The sequence below is a fragment of the Rutilus rutilus genome (assembly GCF_951802725.1).
Source record: "Rutilus rutilus genome assembly, chromosome: 2".
In the NCBI taxonomy this organism is placed as follows: Eukaryota; Metazoa; Chordata; class Actinopteri; order Cypriniformes; family Leuciscidae; genus Rutilus; species Rutilus rutilus.
This window is the reverse complement of record NC_140210.1, coordinates 61,226,580-61,241,139: the sequence shown is the minus strand read 5'-3', so window position 1 is coordinate 61,241,139 and position 14,560 is coordinate 61,226,580. Positions and strand designations below refer to the sequence as shown.

At 39.4% G+C, this 14,560-nt stretch overlaps 1 protein-coding gene across 1 annotated transcript in view; it reads right to left on the bottom strand.

Annotated features, from left to right (window-relative positions):
* Positions 1–14,560, bottom strand: part of LOC311286236 (NACHT, LRR and PYD domains-containing protein 1 homolog) — a 194,603-nt gene that overhangs the window by 159,220 nt on the left and 20,823 nt on the right. The gene's annotated exons all lie outside the window — the stretch shown is intronic.

Sequence of the window (14,560 nt, the reverse complement as noted above, 5' to 3'; positions counted from 1 at the left end):
ATTTACTATAGTATACCATGATTTACTATAGTATACCATGATATACCATGTTCAATTATGATTTACTGATTCTAGCATGATTTATCATAGTTTACCATGATTTACCATAGTTTACCATGATTTACCATAGTTTACCATGATTTACTATAGTATACCATGATTTACCATGTTCAAGTATGATTTACTATGATTCTAGCATGATTTACCATAGTTTACCATGATTTACCACGATTTACCATAGTTTACCATGATTTATTATAGTATACCATGATTTACCATGTTCAAGTATGATTTACTGATTCTAGCATGATTTACCATAGTTTACCATGATTTACTATAGTATACCACAATTTACCATGTTCTAGTATAATTTACTGATTCTAGCATGATTTATCATAGTTACCATGATTTACCATGATTTACCATAGTTTACCATGATTTACTATAGTATACCATGATTTACCATGTTCAAGTATGATTTACTGATTCTAGCATGATTTACCATAGTTTACCATGATTTACAACGATTTACCACTAATTACCATAGTTTACCATGATTTACTATAGTATACCATGATTTACCATGTGCAAGTATGATTTACTGATTCAGGCATGATTTACCATAGTTTACCACAATTTACCACGATTTACTATAGTTTACCATGATTTACTATAGTATACCACGATTTACCATGTTCAATTATAATTTACTGATTCTAGCATGATTTACCATGATTTACCATAGTTTACCATGATTTACTATAGTATACCATGATTTACCATGTTCAAGTATGATTTACTGATTCTAGCATGATTTACCATAGTTTACCATGATTTACCATAGTTTACCATTATTTACCACGATTTACCATAGTTTACCATGATTTACTATAGTATACCATGATTTACCATGTTCAAGTATGATTTACTATGATTCTAGCATGATTTATCATAGTTTACCATGATTTACCATAGTTTACCATGATTTACCATAGTTCACCATGATTTACTATAGTATACCATGATTTACCATGTTCAAATATGATTTACTGATTCTAGCATGATTTACCATAGTTTACCATGATTTACCACGATTTACCATACTTTACCATGATTTACTATAGTATACCATGATTTACCATGTTCAAGTATGATTTACTGATTCTAGCATGATTTACCATAGTTTACCATGATTTACCACGATTTACCATACTTTACCATGATTTACTATAGTATACCATGATTTACCATGTTCCAGTATGATTCACTGATTCTAGCATGATTTATCATAGTTTACCATGATTTACCATAGTTTACCATGATTTACTATAGTATACCATGATTTACCACGATTTACCATAGTTTACTATGATTTACTATAGTATACCATGATTTACCATGTTTTAGTATGATTTACTATGATTCTAGGATCATTTACCATAGTTTACCATGATTTACTATAGTATTCTATGATTTACCATGTTCAAGTATGATTTACTGATTCTAGCATAATTTACCATAGTTTACCATGATTTACCACGATTTAGCATAGTTTACCATGATTTACTATAGTATACCATGATTTACCATGTTCAAGTCTGATTTACTGATTTTAGCATGATTTACCATAGTTTACCACGATTTACCATAGTTTACCATGATTTACTATAGTATACCATGATTTACTATAGTATACCATGATATACCATGTTCAATTATGATTTACTGATTCTAGCATGATTTATCATAGTTTACCATGATTTACCATAGTTTACCATGATTTACCATAGTTTACCATGATTTACTATAGTATACCATACCATGATTTACCATGTTCAAGTATGATTTACTATGATTCTAGCATGATTTACCATAGTTTACCACGATTTACCACGATTTACCATAGTGTACTATGATTTACTATAGTATACCATGATTTACCATGTTTTAGTATGATTTACTATGATTCAAGGTTGATTTACCATAGTTTACCATGATTTAGTCAAAAGAGCCAAGTCCCATCTCTATACTATGTTTTGATGCAGAGATATACGTTTTGCTAAACGGTTGCTAGGATACTCTCTTTGGTTGCTATGGAGTTACTTGGCAGCTGCCAATGATGAAATTCCAAAGGCTTCTTGTCAGTATGAATGATATAAACCAACTCCCATGCCTCTGTGACATTCAGAATGGAAGATATCCCTCTTTGGATTTTGGTTGCTAAGGTGCTCGACAATGGTTGCTAGGGAGGGGCTTGGAAGTGTTGAGGTGATTCATGATTGGCTGTTTACTGCCCCGAGTCAAATGAGACCACCCCCATGTTTCTATGACAATTCAGTCTGGAGATATCTCTTTGAACTCTTTCAATGGAAGTCTATGGAACTTGTTGCTAAGGGGCTCTAAATGGTTGCTAGGGCGTGGCTTGATAGCTTCACAATGATCCTGAGAGACTGATTGGTCGTCTGAGTAAAATGAGCCCTCCCCCTTGTCTCTATGACACTGTGATCCAGAGCTACGTTCAATACAAAGTCCCTATGCAATTTACCATAGTAGGAAAAGCATGTGTGTTTCACGGGACGTTCCTTCCCCATAGTAAGTCAATGGGGCAACTTTGGGCATCTCCTGCCCCCCAGGGGTGCAACTTTTACCCCATTGTGAGGTATGTTCTTACAGAGCCTGTCAGCCTCTTCAAATGTGGCAAATCACACATTTCTGCGAAATCCTCGCTCAGAGCTACGTGTGGTCAAAGTTCGTCGCAATGTTAAGTCAATGGGACTTTTTTGGCCGCTTTTTCGCCCCTGGGGCGAACACCGCACCCCCGATCGCTTATAAAAGTCATAGCACACCTCTCCTTAATGAGCCGGTCGATTTGACACCTCATTCATGGCTCTGAGACAAACGGTGCGGGGCGAGTTACGCGCCAAACTTTGTCCAGAATAATAATAATAATAATAAGAATAATAAGTATGAGCAATAACAATAGTGATGCCTTGCTTTCAGCAAGCACCACTAATAAGTATGAGCAATAACAATAGTGATGCCTTGCTTTCAGCAAGCACCACTAACTAGAATGTACATTTCCTGAAGAAAATGTGAAGTGGTGCTTGCAGTGGCAAAATTCGCCACTGGGCAGATGCTAACACAATTGACATGTTGTGATACCATGATATACCACGTTTTAGCATTATTTACCACGATTTACTATTTTTCTAAGATGATTTACTACGATTTACCACATTCCAGCATTATTTATTATGATTAACATGTTGTTAGAATGATGCTAGCAGGATTAGCATGTTTTGCTAGCATGATTAGCATGTTGGTTGGATGATGCTAGCATGATTAGCATGCTTTTAACAAGATGCTAGCATGATTAGCATTTTGCTAGCATGTTTTTAGCTAGATGTTAACATGATTAGCATGTTGCTAGCATAATGCTAGCATGATTAGCATGTTGCTAGCATGATGCTAGCTTGATTAGCATGTTGCTATCATAATGCTAGCATGATTAGCACAATGCTAGCACGATTAGCATGTTGCTAGCATAATGCTAGCATGATTAGCATTTTGCTAGCATGTTTTTAGCTAGATGCTAACATGATTAGCATGTTGCTAGCATAATGCTAGCATGATTAGCATGTTGCTAGCATGATGCTAGCTTGATTAGCATGTTGCTAGCATAATGCTAGCATGATTAGCATGTTGCTAGCATGTTTTTAGCTAGATGCTCTAATGCTAGCATGTTTTGCTAGCATTATGCTAGCTTGATTAGCATGTTGCTAACATAATGCTAGCATGATTAGCATGTTTGCTAGCTTGATTAGCATGTTGTTAGCATAATGCTAGCATGATTAGCATGTTGCTAGCATAATGCTAGCTTGATTAGCATGTTGCTAGCATAATGCTAGCATTATTAGCATGTTGCTAGCATGATTAGCATGTTGCTAGCATGATGCTAGCTTGATTAGCATGTTGCTAGCATGTTTTTAGCAAGATGCTGAATGTTCTGGGTGGTTGCTAGGCAGTTGCTAGGGTGTTCTGGGTGGTTGCTAGAGTTTTTTGTTAGTTGCTATGGTGTTACTAGGTGGTTGGTAGTTGTCAAATATGGTTACTATGGAGTTTTTATAGAGTTCTTAAAATCTTTAATAACGAGTGCCTTCAGTACGGCACTCGGCCTGCGGCCTCGTGCCTATGGCCGAATAGGCACAAGCATGGAGCGATATCGCAAGGCCACGAGAGTAAAATTGCTTTAAAAAATACAAAAAATGTAAAAAAATGTTTTTTTTTGGTTTAGGGTGGTTGCTAGGGAGCTCTTAGTGGTTGCTAGGGTGCTAAAACTGGTTGCTAGGGTGTGGCTATGAAGATTTTAGGCCATTACTTATTGGCTGCTTGATAATATAAATCCTCTGAGGGAGAGAGAGAGGGAGAGATGCAGGGGTGACAGGCCCTTTGGAGTCTGTGTGTGTGAAAACGTCGGTTGGGATTCAAATGTTTTTAGAACTCCCAATGTAAAGTCAATGGGGACTTTTTTGGCCGCTTTTTCGTTCGCTGTGCGAACATCGTACACCCGATCGCTTAGAAAAGTCATAGCACACCTCTCCTCAATGAGCCGCTCGATTTGACACCTCACTCAGGGGTCTGAGACAAACGGTGCGGGGCGAGTTACGCGCCAAACTTTTGTCCAGAATAAGAATAATAATAATAAAAAAAAGAATAATAAGTATGAGCAATAACAATAGTGATGCTTTTAAAAAAGCACCACTAACTAGAATGTACATTTCCTGAAGAAAATGTGAAGTGGTGCTTGCAGTGGCAAAACTCGCCACTCGGTTGCTAGGGTGTTGTACATGATTGCATACGAGCCAATAACCATGCCTCTACGATGTTGTGGAGCTGAAATATGGCTTCTAAATGTTGCAATATGGTTGCTAGGTGGCTCTAAATGGTTGCTAGGGTGTGAATACACAGTTACCATGGTGATATTTACAGACTGTTTTCCAACTGAAACTAATGAGCCAACCCCCATCTCTATACAATATTCTGATGCAGAGATGTAGGTCTTGTAAAATGGTTGCTAGGGTACTCTGTTTGGTTGCTATGGAGATGCTTGTCAGCTGCTAATGATGAAACTGCAAAGGCTTCTTGTCAGTATGAATGATATAAACCAACTCCCATCTCTATACGATGTTCAGATGCAGAGATATACGTTTTGCTAAACGGTTGCTAGGGTACTCTATTTGGTTGCTAGCAAGTGGCTTGTCAGCTGCCAATCATGAAACTCCAAAGGCTTCTTGTCACTATGAATGATATAAACCAACTCCCATGCCTCTGCGACATTCAGAATGGAAGATATGCCTCTTTGGATTTTGGTTGCTAGGGTACTCTGTTTGGTTGCTAGGGAGTGGCTTGTCAGCTGTCAATGATGAAATTCCAAAAGGCTTCTTGTCAGTATGAATTATATAATCCAACTCCCATGCCTCTGTGACATTCAGAATGGAAGATATGCCTCTTTGGATTTTGGTTGCTAGGGTACTCTGTTTGGTTGATATGGAGTTACTTGGCAGCTGCCAATGATGCAATTCCAAAGGCTTCTTGTCACTATGAATGATATAAACCAACTCCCATGCCTCTGTGACATTCAGAATGGAAGATATCCCTCTTTGGATTTTGGTTGCTAGGGTACTCGGTTTGGTTGCTAGGGAGTGTCTTGGCAGCTATCAATCATGAATCTCAAAGGCTGCATGTCAATATGAATGATATAAACCAACTCCCATGCCTCTGTGACATTCAGAATGGAATATATCCCTCTTTGGATTTTGGTTGCTAGGGTACTCTGTTTGGTTGCTATGGAGTTGCTTGACAGCTGCCAATGATGAAACTGCAAAGGCTTCTTGTCACTATGAATGATATAAACCAACTCCCATGCCTATGTGACATTCAAAATGGAAGATATCCCTCTTTGGATTTTGGTTGCTAGGGTACTCTGATTGGTTGCTAGGGAGTGGCTTGGCAGCTGCCAATCATGAAACTCCAAAGGCTTTTTGTCACTATGAATTTTATAAACCAACTCCCAAGCCTATGTGACATTCAGAATGGAAGATATCCCACTTTGGATTTTGGTTGCTAGGTACTCTGTTTGGTTGCTATGGAGTTGCTTGGCAGCTGCCAATGATGAAACTACAATGGCTTCTTTTCACTATGAATGAAATAAACAAACTCCCATGCCTCTGTAACATTCAGAATGGAAGATATCCCTCTTTGGATTTTGGTTGCTAGGGTACTCTATTTGGTTGCTAGGGAGTGGCTTGGCAGCTGCCAATCATGAAACTCCAAAGGCTTTTTGTTACTATGAATGATATAAACCAACTCCCATGCCTCTGTGACATTCAGAATGGAAGATATCCCTCTTTGAATTTTGGTTGCTAGGGTAATCTGTTTGGTTGCTATGGAGTTGCTTGACAGCTGCCATTGATGAAACTGCAAAGGCCTTTTGTTACTATGAATGATATAAACCAACTCCCATGCCTCTGTGACATTCAGACTGGAAGATATCCCTCTTTGGATTTTGGTTGCTAGGGTACTCTGATTGGTTGCTAGGGAGTGGCTTGGCAGCTGCCAATCATGAAACTCCAAAGGCTTCTTGTCACTATGAATTATATAAACCAACCCCCATCTCTATACAATGCTCTGATACAGAGATATATGTCTTGCTAAATAGTTGCTAAGGTACTCTGTTTGGTTGCTATGGAGTGGCTTGGCAGCTGCTAATGATGAAACTCCAAAGGCTGCTTTTTCAGTATGAATGATATAAACCAACTCCCATGCCTCTGTCATATTCAGAATAGAAGATATCCCTCTAGGATTTTGGTTGCTAAGGTGCTCGACAATGGTTGCTAGGGAGGGGCTAGGAAGTGTTGAGGTGATTCATGATTGGCCATTTGATGCCCTGAGTGAAATGAGACCACCTTCGTGTTTATGTGATCTACTAGAGCATTTCTAGACGTTTCTAGGGTGTTCAGGATGGTTGCTAAGGTATTTTTGGTAGTTGCTATGGTGTTACTAGGTGGTTGGTAGTTGTCAAAGATGTGGTTACTATGGAGTTTTTATAGAGTTATTAAAATCTTTAATAACGAGTGCATTCAGTACGGCACTCGGCCTGCGGCCTCGTGCCTATGGCCGATTAGGCACAAGCATGGAGCGATATCGCAAGGCCACGAGTGTAACATTGCTTTAAAAAATACAAAAAAATGTAAAAATTTATTTTTTTTGGTTTAGGGTGGTTGCTAGGGACCTCTTAGTGGTTGCTAGGGTGCTGTAACTGGTTGCTAGGGTGTGGCTATGAAGATTTTAGGCCATTACTTATTGGTTGCTTGATAATATAAATCCTCTGAGGGAGAGAGAGAGGGAGAGACGCAGGGGTGTCAGGCCCTTTGGAGTCTGTGTGTGTGAAAACGTCGGTTTGGATTTGAATTTTTTTAGAATGCCCCATGTTAAGTCAATGGGACTTTTTTGGCCGCTTTTTCGTCCGCTGTGCGAACATCGTACACCCGATCGCTTAGAAAAGTCATACCACACCTCTCCTCAATGAGCCGGTCGATTTGACACCTCACTCAGGGGTCTGAGACAAACGGTGCGGGGCGAGTTTCGCGCCAAACTTTTGTCCGGAATAATAAGAAGAAAAATAATAATAAGAAGAAGTATGAGCAATAACAATAGTGATGCTTTTAAAAAAGCACCACTAATAAGTATGAGCAATAACAATAGTGATGCTTTTAAAAAAGCACCACTAATAAGTATGAGCAATAACAATAGTGATGCTTTTAATAGTATATATTTTTCCTGCTATGGAAGTCAATGGGACCCAGAAACTGTCTGGTTACTGACATTCTTCTAAATATCTTCCTTTCTGTTCAGCAGAAGAAGGAAATTCATACAGGTTTGAAACAACATGAGGGTGAGTATATGATGTTTCATATCTTTAATGTTTCACATGCAACAGGTGAGCCAGTGCACAATTATTTTTTATATATTTTAATTTTCTGTGCATAATTTATTTTGTTAAACTAAATGCCATTATCTGTACCGTATCCCAACTGTTACAATAAAACATCACTTGAGCAATATAACATGCATTTTTATTCAGTATATAAGCAATATTTTGCTTTTTATGTTAAAGACACTATTGATACTGTGAGAAATGTACATTCTCAGGAAAACAGCCGCTTATCAGTTAATCGTTAATCGATCGATAAGGTCAATCAACTGATGATTAATGAATTAATCGATAATTTGCATCCCTACACTGTACTGGATGAAAACTCAAATACTTCTATACTTCACATTAGCATCCATTTTGTGTCATACCTCTTTCCACATCTCTATCTCTGCAAACAACAATACACTCAGCTCGAGTAACAGTGACATTTACAATACTCACTTTCTCTCTGGACGCACGCAGCTTTACACACTCAGAGGAGCATAACTGCGGAGACCTGATCTTCCACGCTGATGTCCGGTGGCTGAGTCGTGGCAAAGTGCTACAGAGATCTGTTGACCTGCTGCCAGAGATAAAGACTTTTCTGTCAACGAGGAATGAGGAGCACAAAGAGTTGTCGGATGATGCGTGGCTACTTGACCTGGGATTTCTGACGGACTTAACGGCAAAACTGAATGCACTCAACACTGAGATCCAGGGAAAACCCGACCCCTATCCCACATGATAAGCGCAGTGAATGCGTTCAAGGCCAAGCTCGGTTTTTAGACCGCACATCTGAACGGCAGGAGACTAACACATTTTCCCAACCTGGAAAAAATGCCACAAACCATCAAAGACAAGGATGCGTCCCAACCGGAGCAGTGCTGCGCTCACCTGGACAAAGCTGCGACGGAGTTCAGTCGGCGTTTCGGTGAGTTAGACGTCATGGAAGACATTGCTGCATTCGTCTCAAACCCATTTCAGCCCATTGATGTAGAACAGGTAGCAGCCAAACTCCATCAAGGATTAGCTTTGCAAAGTGGTGTTGACATGGAGATAACTGATTTGCAGAATGACATAGAACTGAAAGCCAGATCAGGGGACAGTGAGTTTCGGGGACTTGTAAGTAGAGAGAAGTTTCCTCTGCTCACTGCATGTGCACTAAGAGTGAGTGCCTACTTTGGATCCACTTACCTCTGTGAAATGGCATTAAATGAAAATAATAAACTCAAAGTATAGGAGCCGCCTTACTGACAGACACCTCAGAGACGGCCTCAGACTGGCTGTGTGCAGCTATGAGCCAAACTACAGAGAGCTCGCAGACAGGACTCAATCACAGGCATCGCACTGACTCGAGTGAACATCACTGCACACGTTTTGCCTGTTGGTATTGTGAAAGTGATGCTGCATAAAATGGACTAGACCTGCATTTAGTTTAATTTACTGGGGAAGTTACTGCCATTAATCTGCTTTCTTAAATGATACAAAGTAAATAACAAACATACATGAAGCAAGATCATAAGCTTCACAATTAACTGTTATTAATGGCACTACATATGATCTGCTCATTACAAAATGTGTTGATTTTTTCCCCACTATGAACAAAATAACCTAGGGTCCTAGGCCTTATATACATAATTCATAAATGCTGTTCATTATTAGTTCACGATACCTAAGTAATGCATTAATTAATTTTAAAGTTCCCTCTTATCACCTAATTTTTCAAAGGCCCTACCTACATAATTCTATAAAGTAAATAGAAAATAGGCCACATTCCTTTCCTATTTGTATTCATATGAATTTAATGCATGATGTAAAGTTCTTAGAGCAATAGCTACGACCTGTTTAATACACCAGGTGCAGTCTGCCTAAATAAAAGGCCTCAAGTTGGAAGTATTTTGGCTTTCTTTCTCTCGCTTCATTAGGTAGATCTTGCCTTTAATCAGGGCTGAGGTCAGGGATCTTGGGCTCAATAAGGTTGGTGACCACTGCTGTACTGGACGAAAACTCAAATACTTCTATACTTCACATTAGCATCCATTTCGTGTCATAACTCTTATAACATAACAGTGAAATTTACAATACTCACTTTCTCTCTGGACGCACGCAGCTTTAAACACTCAAAGGAACATAAAGTAGATCAATAACTGCATTTAGTCAGGGAATTTCACGGCTCGTTCTCGCTGAAGATGACGGCTGATGATGCAAGACTGGATCGCGGCGCGCGCGCACTCTGGAGCACTCCAGCTGCGCTCCGTCAAAATAAGAGTCCCCGCAACCGGGAAGAGAGCGCTCTTATCCGTCCACGTCGTAAGTCATTAGTAAGACTTTCACACAATCACGGAGCGTTGAAACAATCCAAACTAATGCAATAAAACAGTTCAGACATCCATTTAGGAAAATACTGACAACGATGATTTAGATTAAGGATAGCCACACACGTGACTGACATCTCTCTCTTCAGTGAGCTGGCGCACATGTGACGTCAGCATCCATCACGAAATTCTTTATTATTTTAGTCAATCAGCGAAAACAAAATAATAAATAAAATAAAATAATAATAAAACATATGCCTGAACATTTCATGCATTAGGCAAGGAAAAATATAAAAAATATATATATAAAAAATCATACATGAAAAAATACATCAGAACACAGCCTCAAGTAATTGGGTGGGTTACACTCTCACATATGTTTATAACGTCATGAAAGTCAGTCGTCGTGAAGTAAAAGCACAGAGTTAGTAGGCGCGTTTCCATTACAGATTTGCGCAAAACTCGTGCGATTTTTCTAAATGTCGACAAAAAACTATTGCGAACTGACGGCGTTTCCATTAACCGATGTTATGCGGCTAAAACTACATTATTTCCTCTGGCGATCAGTCATTCCACACATCATAACAACGGACGCTGGTGGGTTTATGTATATCCCAGCCACTGCACTGGCCATTATTATTCACCTTATTCCGCCCCGCCCACTTTTACTTCTGTCCAGTACTTCCGTTGTAAACCAACTTCCGGTTTAGCGGACCCTCATTCAATTTCGAGGAAAACTGCAGAGAAGTCTCACTGATAAAATGTCACATAAGATAAGCTAATTTGTGCCAAATGTGCTATGTACGTGTGTACCAACAGCACAGCAATGCACTGTTTCTCGGGGTAATTTTTAAACGACTTTTAGGTGTTTATATGACCCGTCTGCCTGTCTGATCGCAGGCCGGCCGATGTGTAGTGTTTAGCCTACATTAGCCACACACATCTAATGTTGTAATGGTCTCACTACAGGACACATACACATGCTATACCTTGTTTGAAAGCTATGGTCCTCTAGAATTCAGTCGCTGGATTTATTTTACAGCCATTACTTGTGTTAGAGATCAAAGCATAAGAAATTGCAGCTAGCAGTTAGCTAAGCTAACGTTACCCTCTTGTTCATCTATTTGAGGCTCTACTTTCTTTCTACACCAGTTCGTGGCTATTTTTTTCTCATCTGTTGGCTATACACTGCAAATGTATCTGGTGATTAAGCAAACAAACTGTGGTGTAATAATGTTTCAAACTGTAACGTTAGTTTGTGCACATCTTCATAACTAAGTAATAGCTATTAGAAAGACAGCTATTAAATAATTTGATTGTGGCATTGTTTCAAAAGCTTCAAGTGAAATGTACTTTAGTACGTTGCAGCAGTTGTTAATAACCATAGGCCAACGCATTTGGCTATAATATTATAGTCTATCTACTACTTATATCAAGACAGATAACAGATTGGACCAGGGCAAACAAAGCGCTAAGTAGCTAAACCAGGAAGTGAGATTACGCGGATGGCGCCACCCAGTGCTACTTCCGGAATAAGGTGAATTAATCAAAGGAGATGTGTGTGTGTGTGTGTGTGTGTGTGTGTTTTCCAAGCATTAATGGCAAGGAAAGACCCTTATTATACTGTGAGCGGCTCATATGAGGAGTTTCTGGGTGTTTCTCCCTCAGTTCTGCTTCCAGGTCTTGATTGTGGCGTTTATTTGAGGTTTCGAATCCAGTATTCCTGTAATTCTTCTGTCTTTTATGAGTTTAATAAAGAACTCTGTCTCGTATTCTGTCCACACACACCGCCTCATTGACCTGTAAATGCACAAAAACTGTTTCCATTGCAGTTTTGCGAAATATTTCTTTTTCAAATTGCCTGAAAAACCTCCTCATACGAGCAGAAAAACTTGTTTGCGATAAATGGGAGTTTTTGCGAAATTGACGTGTTTCCATTGGGCGTATTTTCAATTCGCAATTTCAATTTGCGCAATTTGAAGGGTAATGGAAACGCGGCTAGTGATAAAGTTTCCCTGTGTGACACAGAAGCTGTCTTCTATCAGGACCAGTGTTCGACTTGAGGGGGGAATGGGCCCAAAAAAAATACCTCGGGGGGTCCCCTGGTTTTTCATTAAAACTAAAATAATAGAAACATAATTTATTAGGTAATATATATATATATATATTTTAATCAAAGTATTGCACTTTGAAGAGAAACGTGTGCAAAAGCAGAACAAAAGCTCCTGGAGACACAAACTGTGCTGCAACTACAGACTAAACCATGACTTGATGGAGCAACATGAGAAGAAATATTCCAGCTCTACGTGACGAATCTCACATTCTGCTTCTACAGCATCAGAACGCTCAGCTGCTTTCATGGGAAGAGCATCACTGGACACTTCTTTTCTGCTCTTTGTTGAAGTGATTTAGACACTCCAGCTGAATAATGTTTAATCGGACAGATTTTGTGGAGCTTCGTTCAGGTGTCCTGACGTTGGAGGAAGGCTGAGACTGTTGTAGAGGACATGAAGCTCAGAGAACATATTCTTCACTGCCAAATATCTGTGCTTCAGCATTATTATACAGCAAATCATATTCCAGCTGTCTTCTATCAGGACAAATAAAGGAAAGGATCATAAGGACACAGAAATAGACAGAGGTGTAAAAAGTACTCAAAAATGTTACTCAAGTGAAAGTACAAGTACTGAGGGAAAATTTTACTCAATTAAAAGTAAAAGTATCTGGCCAGAATCGTACTCGAGTAAAAGTAAAAAAGTACCACATTAAAATTGTACTTGAGTATTAAAGAAGTAAAAGTAACAGCAATAATGTAAACTAGAGATTCTTGTTTAAGCTTTTAATCTCTAAAATCATGAAGTGAATGAACCACATACAAGGTTTTATCCTGCTTTAGAACTGTTTGTATTTAATTGTATTTATTTATCAAACTATAAGACTACTATCTAATGCCAGTATGCAAAATTTTTTAAACAATCCACTAAACATGCTTTTACCACTAAAAGAAAAGAATTCGCTAAGGTACGGCCACGGGTGCTCTTGATCCTGTGGCTGATTTTGGACTGTGTTCGCAGCTGAATCACGTTCTTCCTCCATTTTCTTCCACTGATTGACCATAGACAGTATAAGAAATGGACACAGCGACCCCATAGATTTCAACAGAGAAAAGTGAAGCAAATTAGAAGCACTCTCTTCCTGATGGCTGAGCGTACTGCGCAGACTCAAACTGAGCTTGATGGCGTAGATGTGACGTGAGCAACCTGTCTGACCGTTGTAAGTCTTCTAGTAGCTGTGCCAAGAGAAATCTAACTTGCAGAAAACAGAGAGTGTGAGTAGGAGCTGTCCATGAGCTAGGAGCAGGAGCAACTTTATGACTCTCTATGGGCTTCTCCCTTGACTTTATGCCTCCACGTCCCCCCAATTGACTGTGAGCTTCTCCTCCTGTCTATACGGTAATTTCCAGAGAGTCGCGTGGTTATGATGCAATTGTTAGCCTATTTTTACAAAAACTGCTTCTAAGGGGCCATAATGTAAGATACAAGGTAATGGAGCCTTTTATACATTTTCGTGTTTCTTTAGAAATAAATAATGGACAAATGGAGTCTTTAAACGCCTCAGATGTAAAGTTATTTGCTGTCAAAGTGATGCCAAAATGAATGGGAGTTAATGGAATGCTAACAGCAGGTGATGGCTCGTTAGCCAATGGCGGCCCCCGGGGGTGGTACGCTTTTAGGCTGCTGGATTGACCCATAGACAGTATATAAACTGGACACAGCAACCCCATTGGATTCAACGGAGACAAGTAAAGTCAATTAGAAGCACTCACTTCCTGGGGGTCGAGCGTACTGCGCAGACTCAAACTGAGCTTGACGACGTAGATGTGACGTGAGCAACCCGTCTGTCTTCTAGTAGCTGTGCCAAGAGAAATCTGAATCACTCCCTTCCGAAACTCGCAGAGACGGAGAGTGTGAGTAGGAGCTGTCCATGAGCTAGGAGCAGGAGAAACTTTTGCTAAGTATTCTGATTAATTATTTTGTCATTTTGCCTCCACGTCCCCCCGATTGCCCGCAAGCTTCTCCTCCTGTCCATACGGTAATCTCTCTACTGTGCGACAGAGAGTCGCGTGGTTATGACGCAATCGTTAGCCTATTTTTACAAAAACTGCTTCTACGGGGCCATAACATAAGATACAAGGTAATGGAGCCTTTTATACATTTTCTTGTTTCTTTAGAAATAAATAGTGGACAAATGGAGTCTTTAAACGCCTCAG